A 17,317-nucleotide genomic window follows, 5' to 3' on the forward strand; every position below is an offset into this window, starting at 1 on the left:
ATAGGCAGAATGCTATGTATAATAGGCTCTAGGTTCATCCACCTCATTAGAGCTCACTCAAATGAGTTCCTTTTTATGGTTGAGTAATATTCCATTGTTAGCATACTAAAAAGCAGAGACATTACTTTGCCATAAAGGTCTGTCTAGTCAAGGCTATGGTTTCTCCAAAGGTCATGTATGGATGTGAGAGTTGGACTGTGAAGAAAGCTGAGTGCTGAAGAATTGATGCTTTTGAACTGTGGTGTTGGAGAAGACTCTTGAGAGTCCCTTGGACTGCAAGGAGATCCAACCAGTCCATCCTAAAGGAGATCAGTCCTGGATGTTCATTGGAAGGACTGATGCTGAACCTGAAACTCCAATACTTTGGCCACCTCATGTGAAGAGTTGACTCATTGGAAAAGACCCTGATGCTGGGAGGGATTTGGGGCAGGAGAAGAAGGGGATGACAGAGGTTGAGATGGCTGGATGGCATCACTGACTCGATGGACATGAGTTTGAGTAGACTCCGGGAGTTGGTGATGGACAGGGCAGCCTGGTGTGCTGCAATTCATGGGGTGGAAAAGAGTCGGACACAGCTGAACGACTGAACTGAACTGAATATTCCATTGTATATATGTACCACATCTTCTTTATCCATTCATCTGTTGATGGGCATATAGGTTGCTTCCATGTCCTAGCTATTGTAAATAGTGCTGAGATGAACACTGGGGTGCACGTGTCCTTTTCATTTATGGTTTCCTCAGGTTATATGCCCAATAGTGGGATTTTGGGGTCATACGGTAGTTTTATTCCTAGTTTTTAAGGTATCTCCGTACTGTTCTCCACAGTGGCTGCATCAGTTTGCATTCCCACCAATGGTGTAAGAGGGTTCCCTTTTCTCCACACCCCCTCCAGTATTTATTGTTTGTAGATTTTTTGATGATGACCATTCTGACTGGTGTGAGGTAATACCTCATTGTAGTTTTGATTTGCATTTCTCTAGTAATGAGTGATGTTGAGTATCTTTTCATGTGTTTATTAGTCATCTGTTTGTCTTCTTTGGAGAAATGTATGTCTAGGTCTTCTGCCCACTTTTTGGTTGGGTTTCTTGCTTTTCTGGTATTGAGCTGCATGAGCTGCTTGTATATTTTGGAGATTAATCTTTTGTAAGTTATTTCATTTGCTATTACTTTTTCCTATTCTGAGGATTTTTGTTTCACTTTGTTGATAATTTCCTCTATTGTGCAAAAACTTTTTAGTTTAATTAGGTTCCATTTGTTTATTTTTGTTTTTATTTCCATTATTCTGGGAGGTGAGTCATAGAGGATCTAGGTGTGATTTCTGTCAAAGAGCATTCTGCCTATGTTTCCCTCTAAGAGTTTTATAGTTTCTGGTCTTACACTTGGGTCTTCAATCCATTTTGAGTTTGTTTTTGTGTATGGTGTTAAGAAGTGTTCTAATTTCATTCTTTTACACGTAGCTGTCCAGTTTTCCCAGCACCACTTATTGAAGAGACCATCTTTTCTCCATTGTATACTCTTGTTTCCTTTGTCAAAGATAAGGTGCCCATATGTGTGTGGATTTATGTCTGGGCTTTCTATCTTGTCCCATTGATCTTTATTTCTGTTTTTGTGCCAGTACCTTACTGTCTTGATGTGTGCTAAATCGCTTCAGTCGTGTCCAACTCTGTGTGACTCTTTGGACTGCAGCTCCCCAGGCTCCTCTGTCCCTGGGATTCTCCAGGGAAGAATATTGGAGTGTGTTGCCATGCCCTCCTCGAGGGGATCTTTCTGACCCAGGGGTCGAACCCACATCTTTTATGTCTCCTGCATTGGCAGGGGGGTCCTTTACCACTAGTGCCATCTGGGAAGCCCACCGTCTATGATTATAGCTTTATAGTACAGTCTAAAGTCAAGAACGTTGATTCTTACAGCTCCTTTCTTCTTTCTCAAGATTGCTTTGGCTATTAAGGGTCTTTTGTATTTGTATACAAATTGTGAAATTATTTGTTTCAGTTCTGTGAAAAATACGATTGGTTGTTTGATAGGAATTCCACTGAATCTGTAGATTGCTTCAGGTAGTATAGTCATTTTCACAATATTGATTCTTCCAATCCAAGAACACGGTATACCTCTCCATCTGTGTCATCTCTGATTTCTTTCCTCAGTGACTTATGGTTTTATGCATACAGGTCTTTTGTCTCTTTAGGTGGATTTATTCCTAAGTATTTTATTCTTTTTGTTGCAATGGTGAGTGGGATTGTTTCCTTAATTTCTCTTTCTGATTTTTCATTGTTAGTGTATAGAAATGCAAGGGATTTCTGTGTATTAATTTTATATCCTCTGACTTTATTCATTGACCAGCTCTAGTAATTTTCTGGTGGCATCTCTAGGGCTTCCTATGTATAGTGTCATGTCATCTGCAAATAGTGAGAGTTTTACTTCTTCTTTTCCAATCTTGATTCCTTCTATGCTCCTAACATTTAATCTTAAATGTATATAATTATTTAGTAGTTTTTTAGAAGGAAAAAAACAAAAAAATAAACACAAAACCCTCTGTCTCCTCAATTGGGTTGTCAGTCACTGGAGGGCAGGGAATATGTACCTTTTATTTCTCTTAGAAGAAAGGAGTACGGCATCAAGCACCCACGGACATTTAATTTTTCATTCATTAATTCACTTATTTAACAAGCATTGTTGAGCATCCATTAATATGTCAAGCATTGCACTCAGTGCTGAAGAAAGTAGCTCCCCTTTTGACAGGAGTGGGGTATGTCGGCACACAGGACATTATGAGAGCATTAAGGAGAGATCTCACACCAGGACTGGAGGAATCAAGGAGGACTTCCTGAAGAGATGAAGGCTGATAGGAGCTAGCTGATAAATAATATGGCTGAGGGGATGGGTGTTTCAGGAAAAGAAAGAAATTCTTGTGGAGTTATAGTTGACAAAGAAGGCATGAGGCTTGAAAGAATTTATTACTGGCTCAACACACCCAGAACTTAGGGAGCAACAGAGAAAATGCAGGAGATGAGACAGTTGGGCAAACTCTGCTACATGTGACCAGCTTTGGGCCTCACCAGTCAGTGTATATAGAAGCAATCCCACTGGCATCAACACCCAACTCCTGTGTGCTCTGCATCCCATCAACTTGACCACAGGAAGTCAAGATCTTGGAGGCAGTCAGAGTTCAGCGTCTTTCCCATCAAGTACTCAGGGGACTCTTTGGGGAGTATGACTGTGCTTCAGTGAAACAACCTAGGTCATACCTCACCACCATCTCTAGCCAGGCTGGAATACTGCAGTCCCAGGCCTTAGTGCTTCAACAACGGTGCCAACGCAAGACTGGAACAAATACCGAGCAGATTAAGGAGCTTCATATGTTGAACTCGGAGCATTACTGCTGCATCTGAAGACCGGAGATTATTGCACTGTTCTAGCAAAGTGTGAAGGAAAATGCCCTTACCGGATATAGTTCATACAAGGGTTCACAGCAAGGCTGCTCAGCTTCACAGAACCAGCTCTTTAAACATCCATACAAGCCCCCTTTCTTCCAGGAGCCACACCTGCTGCCAACACAGCTAGGGGAGATAAGTCCCAGAGTTAGATTCCACAGTGAACCCGGAACACCATCCTCTTTGGGCACTCGGGCCCAAATGCTAGATGAATTCAAGGAGGCAGGTCCCTTCTCTATGATGGCTGAGTTCTCAGGCCTCACTACCTATAATCATGCCTCCCTCAGTGCCACCCCAGTTCATCAGGTGACTGATCCAACCAGGAATAAGGTTCAGACTCTCTCATAGGTTGTACTGTTCAACTTCTATGTCAATCAATGGGTGTAAATGGACACATGGAGGGAAGGCAATGGCCCATTCTTATCAAAGGCATCTGAACACCATCTCCTGCTCAGACAACACATTCAGCTTTTTGAAAGTGTTTTATTTTTATTTTTTGGCCATACCATGCAGCATATGGTTCTTAGTTCCCTGACTAGGGATCAAACCTGTGCCCCCTGCAGTGGAAAGATGGAGTCTTAACCACTGGACACTCAGGGAGGTCCCCACACCTGGCTTTGTTAAAGTACCTAGACTTTATTCTGTAAGCAAAGAGGATCCAATAAAGTTTTCATGTAGTATATTAGTATACTAATTGCACTATACTAATTAGTGATTAATAGCCACAATATACATGGAGCTCTCAGAAACTGGTAAGGAAAGACAAACTTGGTAGAAATGGATAGATGATATGAATATGCAATTCATGGAAGAGAACTTCTAAATATCCAGTAAACGCACTTAAAATATGCTAAAGAAAATTAAAGCAATAATGTAATTTTACTTTCTACCCTTCAGATTGGTAAAAATTAAGAATGATAACACCTACTGCTGGTGACAATAAAGAAGAAACACTTGTACATTGCTAGATGAAGTATAAATTGCTACAAACTCTTTGGCAATCAGGAAAAGACTATAAAAATTTAACACATATGTCCTTTAGCCCAGGAATCCCATTGCTGCTAATTTACCCTATAGAAGCACAGTTAACCCTTGAACAATATGGGTTTGAAATTCGTGGATTCTTAATGGGTTTTTTTTTTTTTTTTTCTTCTGTAGTAAACACTGCAGTAGTAAACAATCTGTGGTTGGTTGAATCAGCAGATATGGAAGAATCACAAATATAGAGGAGCTGCTTCCCAGGTGGCGCTTGTGGTAAAGAAACAGCCAGCTGATACAGGAGAGATAAGAGGGATCAGAAACGGCCAGCTGATACAGGAGAGATAAGAGGCATGAATTCGATCCCTAGGTCGGGAGGATCCCCTGAAGAAGAAATGGCATCCCACTCCAGTATTCTTGCCTGGAGAATCTCATGAACAGAGGAGCCTGGCAGGCTACAGTCCATACAGTCGCAGAGTCAGGCATGACTGAAACGACTTAGCATGCAGGCACCTATATATATAGCAGGCAAAGTATGGTGGCTCAGATGGTAGAGAGTCTGCCTGCCATGCGGGAGGCCTGGGTTCAATCCCCGGGTCGGGAAGATCCCCTGGAGAAGGAACTGGCAGTCCACTCCAGTATTCTTGCCTGGAAAATCCCATGGATGGAGGAGCCTGGCAACCTACAGCACATGGGGTTGCAAAGAGTTGGACAGGACTGAGTGACTAACATACACACAAGTTACATACAGGTTTTGGACTGCGCCGAGAACTGGCATCTCTAATCCCTGTATTGTTCGGTGTCAAGTGCAGAAGCAAAGGACAAAGGATACATGCAGGAAAGCATTTACTGCTGTATTGTTTGTGGTCGGCAGAACACCAAAAACAAAGCGAAGGCCCACTATTAGGGGAATGACCGAATACATAATGATGTACACAGGCTGTGAGGAGTTGTTTAGCCTTAAAAATATGTTAGATTATATTCATTGACTTAGGGGGATTTCCATGAAGTGTGATTAAGTGGGAAAAGCGATATGCAAAGGTGTATATGTACTCTGATCCAATTTTTAGAAAATGCAGATAGCTACTGATAGCAAAACAACAACCCTAAAACCTTGTGTGTGTGTGTGTGTGTGTGTGTGTATTGTTTCTGTCCTGCCTTGCAGATAGGAGTGACCAATGAGATATAAGTGGAAGTTTTGGATGGAGTGTTTGCTGAAGTTCTTTTTAACTCCTGGTCTTCCCCTTTTCTTATCTGAAATAAGGATGTGATAGTTGGCATTTTTACAGTCATTTTATGGCTTTGAAGATATGAAGTGTGAAAGACTACAAAGCAGGTGGAACCTGGCTCCCTGTTCACTTTATGGAGTCCTGGACTTTGTACAAGGATAAAACCTCAAGTGACTAAACTGTAGTTTGGTCACTATAATGAAGAACCAAACACAATTATGATTATAATGAACAAAAAGTATGAAAGTACACACTCTTAGCATTGATTACTTGGGGTGGGTGTGGGGATGCAGGAAGTATAGAAAGAGACAGGAAAAGAGAAGGTACAAAAAAGTATTTAAATAAAAGGGATCCTTTATTCAAAACAAAGCATTATGGTATAATTCCATTTGTTTCCAATTATATATTCACTCTTTTCAGGCCTCTTTGTTCCTACTTAAAATTATTCCTCCCTCAGGGCCATCCATCTGTATCCCAAGGAGGGACAAGATTTAAACCCTTCTATCACATGATTGATCAATATAAAAAGGAGCCCATAGGGATGACCATCAAAACATTAATGGGGAATGGGGCTATCACAGGGTAGGAGGATTTCAGGTGATCATTTCTTTCTTCCATATATTTGTATGAGTGTTTTAATTTTTATATTGATCTTGTATTATTTATATTATCGGGAGAAAATAACAATGCTATTTTCATTGTGAAAGTGAAAGTTGCTCAGTCGTGTCCGACTCTTTGTGACCCCACGGACTGCAGGAATTCTCCAGACCAGAATACTAGAGTGGGTAGCCTTTCCCTTCTCCAGGGGCTCTTCCCAACCCAGGGATCAAACCCAGGTCTCCTGCATTGCAGGCAGATTCTTTACCAACTGAGCTATCAGGAAAGTCCATTTTCATTGTGGAACAACAAAAGTAATAAGAAGACTGGAGTGAAGCAAGATTGGAGGCAAGATCAACTACAAAGGCATTTCAATCAACCAGGTAAGAAATGATGATGGGGTGAAGGCGGGTAATGACAATTGGAGATGGAGAGATGTAGAAAGACTTAAGAAACAGTAAGGAGATACATCAGGGCTTCCCAAATGGTAAGGAATCTGCCTACCAATTCAGGAGACACAAGAGATTTGGTTTTGATCCCTGGGTCAGGAAGATCCCCTGGAGTAGGAAATGGCAACCCACTCTGCCTGGAAAATTCCATGGGTGGAGGAGGCTGGCGGGCTACAGTCCACAGGGTTGCAAAGAGTCAGACATGACTGATCATGCATGCACGCACACCAAGGAGGTAGATCAATAGGATGTTGTGATTGATTGGAAGAGGAGGAGAAGGCAAGATTTCTAGATTAAATGAGTGGATGGAGAGGTGTGCCATTCCTGAAACGAGCAACAAAGGAGGAAAAGCGACTGAGTGGAGGACATGTAGCATCTGCAAAATACTGATGCCGAAGCTCAGTCTGAATCACAATCTCTAGGCACATATTGCAGATGATTCCATGGCCAGTCACTGCTGAGAAAACACTAGTAAAGACCCCGACAGGGGACTAAGGACCAGGGGACCAGGAAGCCCGAGAAAAGAAAACAGGATCAGAGAAGAAAGAGGAAAGCTGAAACTGAGGTTTCATGCACTCATGAGGTTTGCTTGTTCAAGGCTTTTGGGAAAGAGTCTGAAAGGGTTTGTGGGTGTTAACGGCAGAAAATGTTTCCGAGAAGGAGAAGGGAAGTGAGTGTGAGAGTAGTTTGAGGAATTAGCCCTGGACAGGACATGTCTTCCTGTGACTGGGGAAGAGAGAAATGTTCCATAGGTATAAATACAGTCATTTGTAGGTGCAGAGAGAGAGACGAGATGGAGAAAGTTCATGACTGATAGTCCTGGTGTCTATTACTGAAGCCAGCAAGGCTGTCTTTGTCTACTTTTTAAAATGTGTATTTATTTGGTTCTGTGGGGTCCTAGTTGCAGCACCCAGGATCTTTATTTCCTCATGTGGATCTTTTCTTGAGGCACGTGAACTTCTAGCTGTGTGTGCAGGCCTAGTAGCTCCGTGGCACATGGGGTCTTAGTTTCCAGACCAGGGATCAAACCCGTGTCCCCTGCATCGCAAGGTGAATTCTTAACCACTGGACCACCCAGGAAGTCCCAAGGCTGCCTTCTAAGAGAGGTCTTGAAAAGCCACCATGGGGAATGAAGGAGGAAAGGGACACATGGAGACATTGCCAAGTGGTACCAAGTGCCAGGCTCTGAATGGAGATGTGACTCTTCCCTGGCCCTTACCTGCTCCCATGTAGCAGATGTACCCACTGTTCTGTCAGACAGTTTTTGGTCTGTATTTTTTTTTTACTTTATTAAAAAAAAAAAATATATATATATATATATATATATTATTTAATTGGAGGATAATTGCTATGTAGTGTCTTCTGCTGAACAACAGCACTGACATGGATCAGTCAGAACTACGTATATATCCCCTCCCTCTTGCGCCAGTGCAGACCTAGAGAATGGATTTGTGGACACAGCGGTGGAAGGAGAGAGTGGGAGGAATTGAGAAAGCAGCGCTGACAGTATCCACACTGCTGTGTGTCACACCGTTTTGGCGTGCTTGTGGCTTGTCCTGGATTTGTCCCTGTGGACCCTGTGGCTTCTGGGCTCCGGAACCTGCAGAAACTCCGTGTGGGCATTTTCTCTCTGAGAACCTGTGGAATCTGATCATGCAAAAGTCATTTTAGGACAGGGGCTTGCCTTGAAGTCTGACTTCCTGATGGTTTTTGATTGGGGGCCAGTATTATACTCAGTCTGTGTGTGAGCATGCATGTGCTTCCTTCACTTCTGCTCTTGGGGACTTAATTCACTGGAGGGGAAGCACCTGTAATCCCTGTTTGGAAAAATGTCTGCTTAACGGCAAGTCTCCCGGATGTGACCCGCTTGACAATAAGAGTTCTAATGGAGTCAGGTCTCACTGTAGCCCAGTTTACGTATAGATATGATCAGACATTTGGCTGGCTAGCTGGAAATGACAGGGTCCTCGAGAATGATCTCCCTCATATATATTCTCTGACTTTATTGGGGTCTCTGGTGTTTCCACCCCTCCATTTTCTTCCACTTCAGCAGACATCCTAGCATATCTTTCTTCTATATCCTGCCTGAAATTCATGGCCTAGCCTCTGGCATTCTAAGCATCCAGGCTTCCTGATTTTCCTGTCACTTCTTCTTTATTGATCATCAGCCTTGGATTAATCTAGCCATTTCCTCTGCTTCTATGTCAGGCCTACTGAGCCCTTTGTCAGGGCCTGGGTTTTTGCTCAAATATGGTCAGCAGGGATTAGAGGGGAAGCATCCCATGATGGGAGTCAGTGACTGCAGGACCAAGGACTGGCCCCAGAGTACCCAGGGTATTGGTTACATACAAGGGAATTGAGCAAATATGTAGTATGTTAAGGATAATGAAAGCGACTCATTGTTAGTGAAAGGAATTCCAAATATTGAAAAGGGGAAGGCTAAGATAAACCCTGTGATATTGAATTGAAATTGAAACTATTGGTGAGAACTCATGGCTTCTAATAGGCAAACATGGAAATAGATATACAGATGTGCATGTGTATATATGTTTATGTTTTCCTAACTCTGTCTATTGCAAGGACAGGGGCCTTAGAAGCAATAAATGACACTCCAATAGCAATGAGCACACTGAATACCCAGATCCTGACTTGTGTATATCACCTTCTGCTAAAAGGAATCAAGCCTCCTCGGAGAAATGGCTAATTTAGGGGCCAAGGCAAGGAGTATAAGATGATCCTAGATCCTATTACTAAAAGTAACAAAATACTCAGAGAACGATGGAGTCATACCATATGAACACAGGAGATAACTTGAAGAAATTGCTACTGGTCATATGAATGGACAATTGGAAGATGAAAAATAATAATAGTAATAGATGATAAGTCATTGAATAAAATAGAAATTCATGAACTTACACAAATGACTTTTAACTACAAATAAACAATTTATGGGGCTTATAAAAATGTGTAGAAATAATTAAGCGTATTACAATAGCACAAAAGCCAGAAGGGGTAAAATATAAGTATATTACCGTATGTTTCTTACCTTATACATGAAGTGATATAATATTTATAATATACAATATCTTGATTTCAAGAGATATCTGTGAAAAGTTAAGCATGCATATTGTAATTTCCAGGGCAACCACTAAAATAAACAAAAATCTCATGAGAAATAGCTAAACTGTCAATAGAAAATGTCAATAGAACATTTTTTAAAATGTTTGGTTTTTTGCTCTATACAAAGAAAAGCAGGAAGAGAGTTTTTTCTTTAAAAAAAAAAGGAACAGAGAACAAATGGGGGTAAATTGAACATAAATAGCAAGGGAGTTGACTTAGAAGCTAGTTCTGTCAATAATTACACTAAATATAAATAGTCTAAACACTACAACTAACAGGCAGGCTGGATAAATAGAATGGTCTAGGAAGGCTTCACTACAAACGTAACAGCTAAGTGAATACTTGAAGGAGAGGAGGGAACAAGATGTGCAGATTGGTGAGAATGTTTCAGAGAGAAGAGTGTGTGTAAGACTGATTTGGACTATTTTAAAAACAGAGAGATGATTAGTAGACACTGCTCAGAGATGAAAGTGAAAAGTGAAAGTTGCTCAGTCATGTCCGACTCTTTGCGACCCCATGTACTATACAGTCCATGGAATTCTCCAGGCCAAAATACTGGAGTGGGTAGCCTTTCCCTTCTCCAGGGGATCTTACCAACCCAGGGATCAAACCCAGGTCTCCCGCACTGCAGGCAGATTTTTTTTTACCAGCTGAACCACCAGGGAAACCCAAGAACACTGGAGTGAGTAGCCATTCCCTTCTCCTGGGGATCTTTCCAACCAGGAATTGAACCAGGGTCTCCTGCACTGCAGATGGATTCTTTACCAACTGAGCTATCAGGAAAGCTCAGAGATGAAGCCGTCTGGATTCTCAGTGACTGAAATATCCAGGAATATTCTTAGGATTATATTCCAGTCAATTATTACGGCCTCAGAGCTTTGCAGGAATATCCCTTAGAACATGACTAGTTCTGGTTCTCAACTATGCCTTTTCTGAGCTCACATGTTCTCTGTGCTCTATTACAAGCCACTATTCTTTACCACAAGCCTTTAAAGGTTATAGTGATAATAATCACAGAGTCATGGAATTAGGGATTGAAAGTTATCTCAAAGGTCATCTGGCTCCAACCTCATATCTGTGACATGGCTGACAAATAATGAGTCAGAGTCACATCCCGTGGAAATGATTTCATGCTTCCCAGGGCCAACTCTTCATCTCATGGAAGGCTTTACTAGAAAGTTCTTTCTTCTGTGGGGCACAAACTGGCCTCACCGTAGTTAGATTTTTTTTTTCTGCATCTAAGCAACCGTGATGAATGTCTTACCACATGTAATGAATGAGAAAGTGCAAGAGTTTCAAATTGACCATAAGTTTCTTGGCTTTCATCACCTTCACAGGGCCTGTCAAATGGTTTAGGTTTCAAAACTTAAACCCTTGGCCTTCACTAAGCCTTCCCAATATCTTCTGTCAAGAGGCTTCCTGGACTTTTGAAGGGAAAGTAAACCAAATGGGCGTTTGTTTCTCATCAGCGAAAGCAAAGTTCTTGCAGAGGCCAGCTGGGCTATTTTTGTCTGTGGGTTGTGGACGGTTGCCAAGACTGAGCAGGGGTGTTTGCCTGTGGTGAAGACACAGATGCAGATTGGTGGAGATGGCTACTGATGCAGGAGAAGGATCCAGAACCTGAGAAGCTTGTTGAGGTGATCCTAGCTTGCCCTGCAAGCTCAGACCTCTCTGTCTCCTCACTTGTACCTCCTCATCTGTGGGCTCAGGACTGCTATGGGATTCCTCTCCAGATAGGAAGCAGATATCAAGCCTTTGGTTGGGCCTGGTCATGTAGTGCCCTCATCTTACCGTATGATGCTCTCATTGATGGTACCCTGGTGAGTCCCAAGTATCCTCACCACCATCCTCTCTTGTGGGACTCTGCACTGCTTTGGCTGGATGCAGACAGCTGGGGTGGGAGGAGAGAACCACCTGAGATTTTTGTTGTTGTTCGGTCACTGTGTTGTGCCCAGCTCTTTGTGACTGTCTGGACTGCAGCAAACCAGGCTTCCCTGTCCTTCACTCTCTCCCGGAGTTTGCTCAGACTCATGTCCATTGAGTCGGTGATGCTATCTAACCATCTCATCCTCTGCCACTCCCTTCTCCTTTTACCTTAAGTCTTTCCCAGCATCAGATGGCACAAAATCTCAAAGAAGTCAAGCTAACCTGAGGGATCTGGGAACAGATTCAGATTCAAAGACTGAATGTCATCCAGAGAAACACCAGCTCCATCGGTCCCAGAATGCTAGGATTTCAGAGCCAAGAATTTGTAACCAGGTAGATTTAAGACTGGGGCTTCCCAGGTGGCTCAGTGGCGAAGAATCCACCTGCCAACGCAGGAGACACAAAAGATGCAGGTTCGATCCCTGGGTCAGGAGGATCCCCTGGAGCAGTAAATAGCAACCCATGCCAATAGTCTTGCCTGGGAAACCCCATGGACAGAGGAGACTGGCAGGTTATAGTCCATGGGGTCACAAAGAGTCAGAGGAGACTGAGAACAGATCTAGGATTATACGGAAGCAGTTTGGGAACAAGCCAATGCAGTTCAATTCAGTTCATTTGCTCAGTCATGTCCAGCTCTTTGCAACCCCATGGACTACAGCACACCAGGCTTCCCTGTCCATCACCTGGAGCTTGCTCAAACTCATGTCCATCGCAGGGTCCTGAGTTATTTTAGTATTTGCATTTTTCTTTAAGAGTCCATGCATGTTGAATGCATACACATGAATGAGTGTGAATTCAGGGTGATTTAAAAATTTTTTTTTTTTTTGGTTTGCCCAGATCTTAGTTGCAGCTTGCAGGGTCTTTAGTTGTGACATGTGAACTCTTAGTTGCCACGTGTGGGATCTAGTTCCCTGGCCAGGGATTGAACCTGGGCCTCCTGTATTGGCAGTGCAGAGTCTTAGCCACGGGACCGTTGGGGTTTTTTTTTTAAATAGAGATTTTAAAAATATAGATTAAAATACAGATTTCTGGGCCCTGCTTTAAGAAATTTTGATTCAGGCAGTCTGGGCAGGACCCAGAAAGCCATCTTTTGGAAATTTCCCCAGATGACTCTGGTCTGTGTTTGGGAATCATCAGCTTAAATGGCTAGAGGTCAGACAGACACCTGTGCTGGGTCTCTTTGCTGACCTCTGAGCTTTCTGTCCTCGACTGTGTGGACTGCATCTTTTCTCTCACCTACCTGGATGCCTCTCGCGACTCGGTTACCTCCTGGCCCGGTTTTAGCAGGTTCAGGGCTGCCGTGAGCTAATGATAAAGAGGACTTAGCACAGCGCCTGGTATTCAATAATCACTCGATGGAAGTCAGTTGTTATTATCTCTGATTACAATTATATAATAGGCCTGAATTGGACAACCCATTAGACCTTGCAATCATATTCCTTGAAGACAGTGTAACTAGGTCAACCTCCTACCTCTTACATTAATCCCTGGAATCTTACATTAATCTCCTCCAGGAAACTTCCTCCTATTTGGCCCCATTGCATTCTCACTTGGTGCCAGTCCGATTTTCTTGGGTTTGCTTTCTATTTTTCTGGCAGGAACCGGAGCAGGTGTAACCCCCCCTTTGTTTAGAAATACTCTCCGCTGGATGAAGGAGCTGGGCCTCCGACTCACCGTGCTCTGGTGGTTTGTTTCCATTCCTCTGTGGTTGTGTTTATGATTGTGGTACAACTACTTGGAACCGAACTACAGTTTCTTTGGAGACAGGGGTATTCTGTAGACATAGTGTGAAATTCTTTGGACTGAGAGGTCCCTAGAATGTAATATAATATCTCTGCTGGCTCTAGAACTACCCGGAGTAGATAGGATTCTACTGTTACAACTGAACTAGAGTAAATGCCAGATTCACTTATTTGCTCAATTGTTCAACTAATGTTCCTGAGTACTTTTAGGGTGCCCGGCACTATGCTAATACTGGGAGGAAAAAGAGGGCCCCACATTTCAGCCCTCTTTGTCCCCTCTCCAGTCCACTGATTGCAACACTGCCAAGTTAACCTTCACTCGGTCATACTCATAGTTACTGAACACCTACTGTGTGCTGGGTGAAAAAGTTGGTAGGATATAGTTCCTGTCTCCCAGGAGTTCACAGCTTGACAGGAAAGCAAGCTCAGAACCACTTAACTATTCTATTTCAAGTACTGTTTGGAATGAGTGAAATGTGTTTATTCTACCAAGGCCTTAGTACTAACTCAGAGCTATAACAGAAATGTGTGTAGGGTAAAGGAGCATGAGAATTAAATTTACTTCAGAAGTGTCATTCATTTAATAAGCATTTACTGAATGCCTACTATATGCCTGGCATTATCAGCAACCCACTCCAGTATTCTTGCCTGGAGAATCCCCATGGACAGAGGATCCTGGCAGCCTACAGTCCATGGGGTCGCAAAGAGTCGAACAGGGCTGAGCTGCTAAGCACATGCTTGGCAATAGAGAAAAACAGCCTCTGCTTTTATGGAATAGACTTTAGAAGTGTGGACTCTGAAGAGTAAGAGAAGGATACAAATTCACAGGAGACTGAGTTTGTGTCCTGGCTCTTCCATTGATTAGCTGTGTGATCTTGGGCAAATTGCCTACCTTCTCTGAGCCTCACAATTCTCATCTATAAAATGGAGGGAATAACATCTACCGTACATACTGGGAAGGTTAGAGAGGATTTTTTTAAAAAGCTTTCAGCTTAATCACCCTTCATTCTCATCTCCCACCTTATATAAAAGGCAGTGCCTGACTGTTGCCCTAGCCTCTAATTTCCCAAGGGCGGTGACTGTCATATACAGTTTTGTACCTGCTGTGACAGCTTCTTGTCTCCTGCCCATGTCTGGTTTCGAGTCCCTCACTGCTGCTCTTCCTGCTCCCAGGCCTTGGGCACCATCCGCTGACCAGGGCCCTCCGGCCAGGCCAGACTGACTCTTATCACAGAAACAACGCAAAACTGGGGCACGGAGCAGGAAGCTGGTGTGGTTAAGTTCTTTCCTAATCTCCCGCAGGTTCCTGATGCGCCCCTCGGTTCTAACCTCCACCCCCTCCCAGCTTCCTGAACCCAGCCCTGCCCCTGTCCCCTCCCCTGCCGTCCATGTTGCCTGCCGACTGCCTGTCCGACGTCCTGCCTGACCTGCTTCTCCACGCTGGCTCTTGGGGCCTGACTGATACAGCACTGTCTGCTTTGGAAACCTGTGCTCACACACTCACCCCAGCTGGCCTCTAACCCTCCCGCTCTGACCAATCAATGCCCTAGTGGAATCCTTGCTGTCAGTTTTTCCGCCCCAGTTGGACTTCCACCCATCCCGACCCCTCCACAAACATGCATTGAGTTCTAAAGCGTGCCAGGCTCTGGGTTGGGGAACACACAGACAGACGAAATGGTCCCTGCTCTGAACCACATATGTGACGGACCTGGTCTTCAACTCCCTCAGGATTAAAAGAGTTGTGTTGGAAAAGGAGTCTCTAGTCTCCACCATGAGGTTTTCTTGCTCACTTTGATGAGTGGACAACAATATGCCTTCTGGCGGAACCCTTGAAGTACCCCTTTATATCTGACCTGCAAGAATCTTGCAGGGTAAGGAGCAGTGGATTGATAAATAGTTAATGAATACTTACCATGTTCCACGTACTGGGAGTACAACAGAGACTGTGATCTACTGTCTGCCCTTGCAGAGCTTGGAGTCTGTGGTAGACAAAATAGAGCACCCGAAGATGTTTGTGTCCTAAGCCCTGGGTGCTGTGAACACACTATGCTACCCAGCAAAGGGAATTAAGGTTGCAAACGGAAGGTAAGATTGCTCACCAGCTGACTTTTTTTTTGGCCGTGCCATTTGGGTTGTGGGATCTTAGTTCCCCGGCCAGGGATCAAACCCAGGTCGCAGCAATGAAAGCACCAGGTCCTAACCACTGGACCACCAGGGAATTCCCAAGTAGGGAGGGTATCCTGCCATATTTAGGTGGGATCTGTGTAATCACAAGATCCTTAAATGTGGAAGGGGCAGGAGAGTTGGTATCTGAGTGATGTGACATAGGAAAGACAACCAGCCATCGCTGGCTTTTAATTTTTTTTTTTTTTTTGCCTTGCCACATGGCTTATGGGAATCTTAATTCCCTGACCAAGAATTGAACCCAGGCCACTGGCACCGGAAGCTCATAGTCCTAACCTCTGGGCTGTCAGGGAATTCCAGTGCTGGCTTTGAAGATGAAGAAGCCGTGTGCTAAGCATCTAGACACTGGAAAAGGCAAGAAACCAGATTCTCCCTGGAGCCTCCAGAAGGAACCCAGTCCTGCCACTGCCTTGGTTTCAGCCCAGTGAAACCCATTTTAGACTTCTGACCTTCACAACTATAAGATAGTAAATCTGTATTGTTGTCAGTCACTGTTTGTGGTGATTTGTGACAGCAGCAACAGGAAACGAATCCAGAGCTCAACTCAGAATGGAAGTTAAAAAGGGATTAAAGTTCAATGTGATGAGTGCCGGGACAGAAGTACCGAACTCTGCGAGACTACACACAAGAGGCCCCAGCCCTGTCTTGGGGGGTCGGTAAGGGGGCAGTCAGGCAGCGCATCCTGGAAGAAGAGGGCTGGGCACCTACGGGAGAGAGAAGGAGTCGGAGGAGAATCTGCTGTAATCGTGAGAGGGGACAGTGATCTCGTCCAACGAGCGTCCAGAGGTGTGGGGTGTCTGGGCCAGGAGACCGAGAGAGACACCCGAAGGACTGCTCTGGGCTAGTCCCTCTGCCTGCAGTTTCTCCTTTTAGGAGAGGAATTTTTCTCTTGTTTTCAAAATGTAAAAGATGGATAAATTACTGGTGGAAAATTCATACCACAGACTATTATGCCTCTATGAAAAAGTAAATTTAAATATTATTTTCACAGAACAAAATGTAAAAGGCACAATTTGACCCAGCAAGTCTCACTGCCAGGAATTTATCCTGCACACGTACCTTTACAGGAGTTCAAAGACGAATGTACAAGGAAGCTGAACTGTGTCTAATAGGTAAAATGAGAAATATCCTGTGTCCATAGATGGGCGGATGCTCTTGAACTGTGGTGTTGGAGAAGACTCTTGACAGTCCCTTGGACTGCAAGGAGATCAGACCAGTCCATCCTAAAGGAAATCAGTCCTGAATATTCATTGGAAGGGCTGATGCTGAAGCTGAAACTCCAATACTTTGGGCCACCTGAAGAGAAGAACTGTCTCGTTGCACAAGACCCTGATGCTGGGAAAGATTGAAGGCCAGAGGAGAAGGGGATGACAGAGGATGAGATGGTTAGATGGTATCACTGACTGGATGGACATGAGTTTGAGCAAGCTCTGGGAGTTGGTGATGAACAGGGAAGCCTGGCATGCTGCAGTCCATGGGGTCGCAAAGAGTCAGATATGACTGAGCGACTGAACTGAACTGATAGGTGGGTAATTAGTTATATTAGTATTTGAGGTGTCCATGGTGTGACATTCTATGAAACTTACTAAAAGCAAGGCAGGAAATCTATTTGACCTGATAAGTAGAGAGATTTATCCAAACCAGGATGCTTTGAGAGTG

The sequence above is a fragment of the Dama dama genome, chromosome 14 (assembly GCF_033118175.1).
Source record: "Dama dama isolate Ldn47 chromosome 14, ASM3311817v1, whole genome shotgun sequence".
NCBI classification, from domain to species: Eukaryota; Metazoa; Chordata; class Mammalia; order Artiodactyla; family Cervidae; genus Dama; species Dama dama.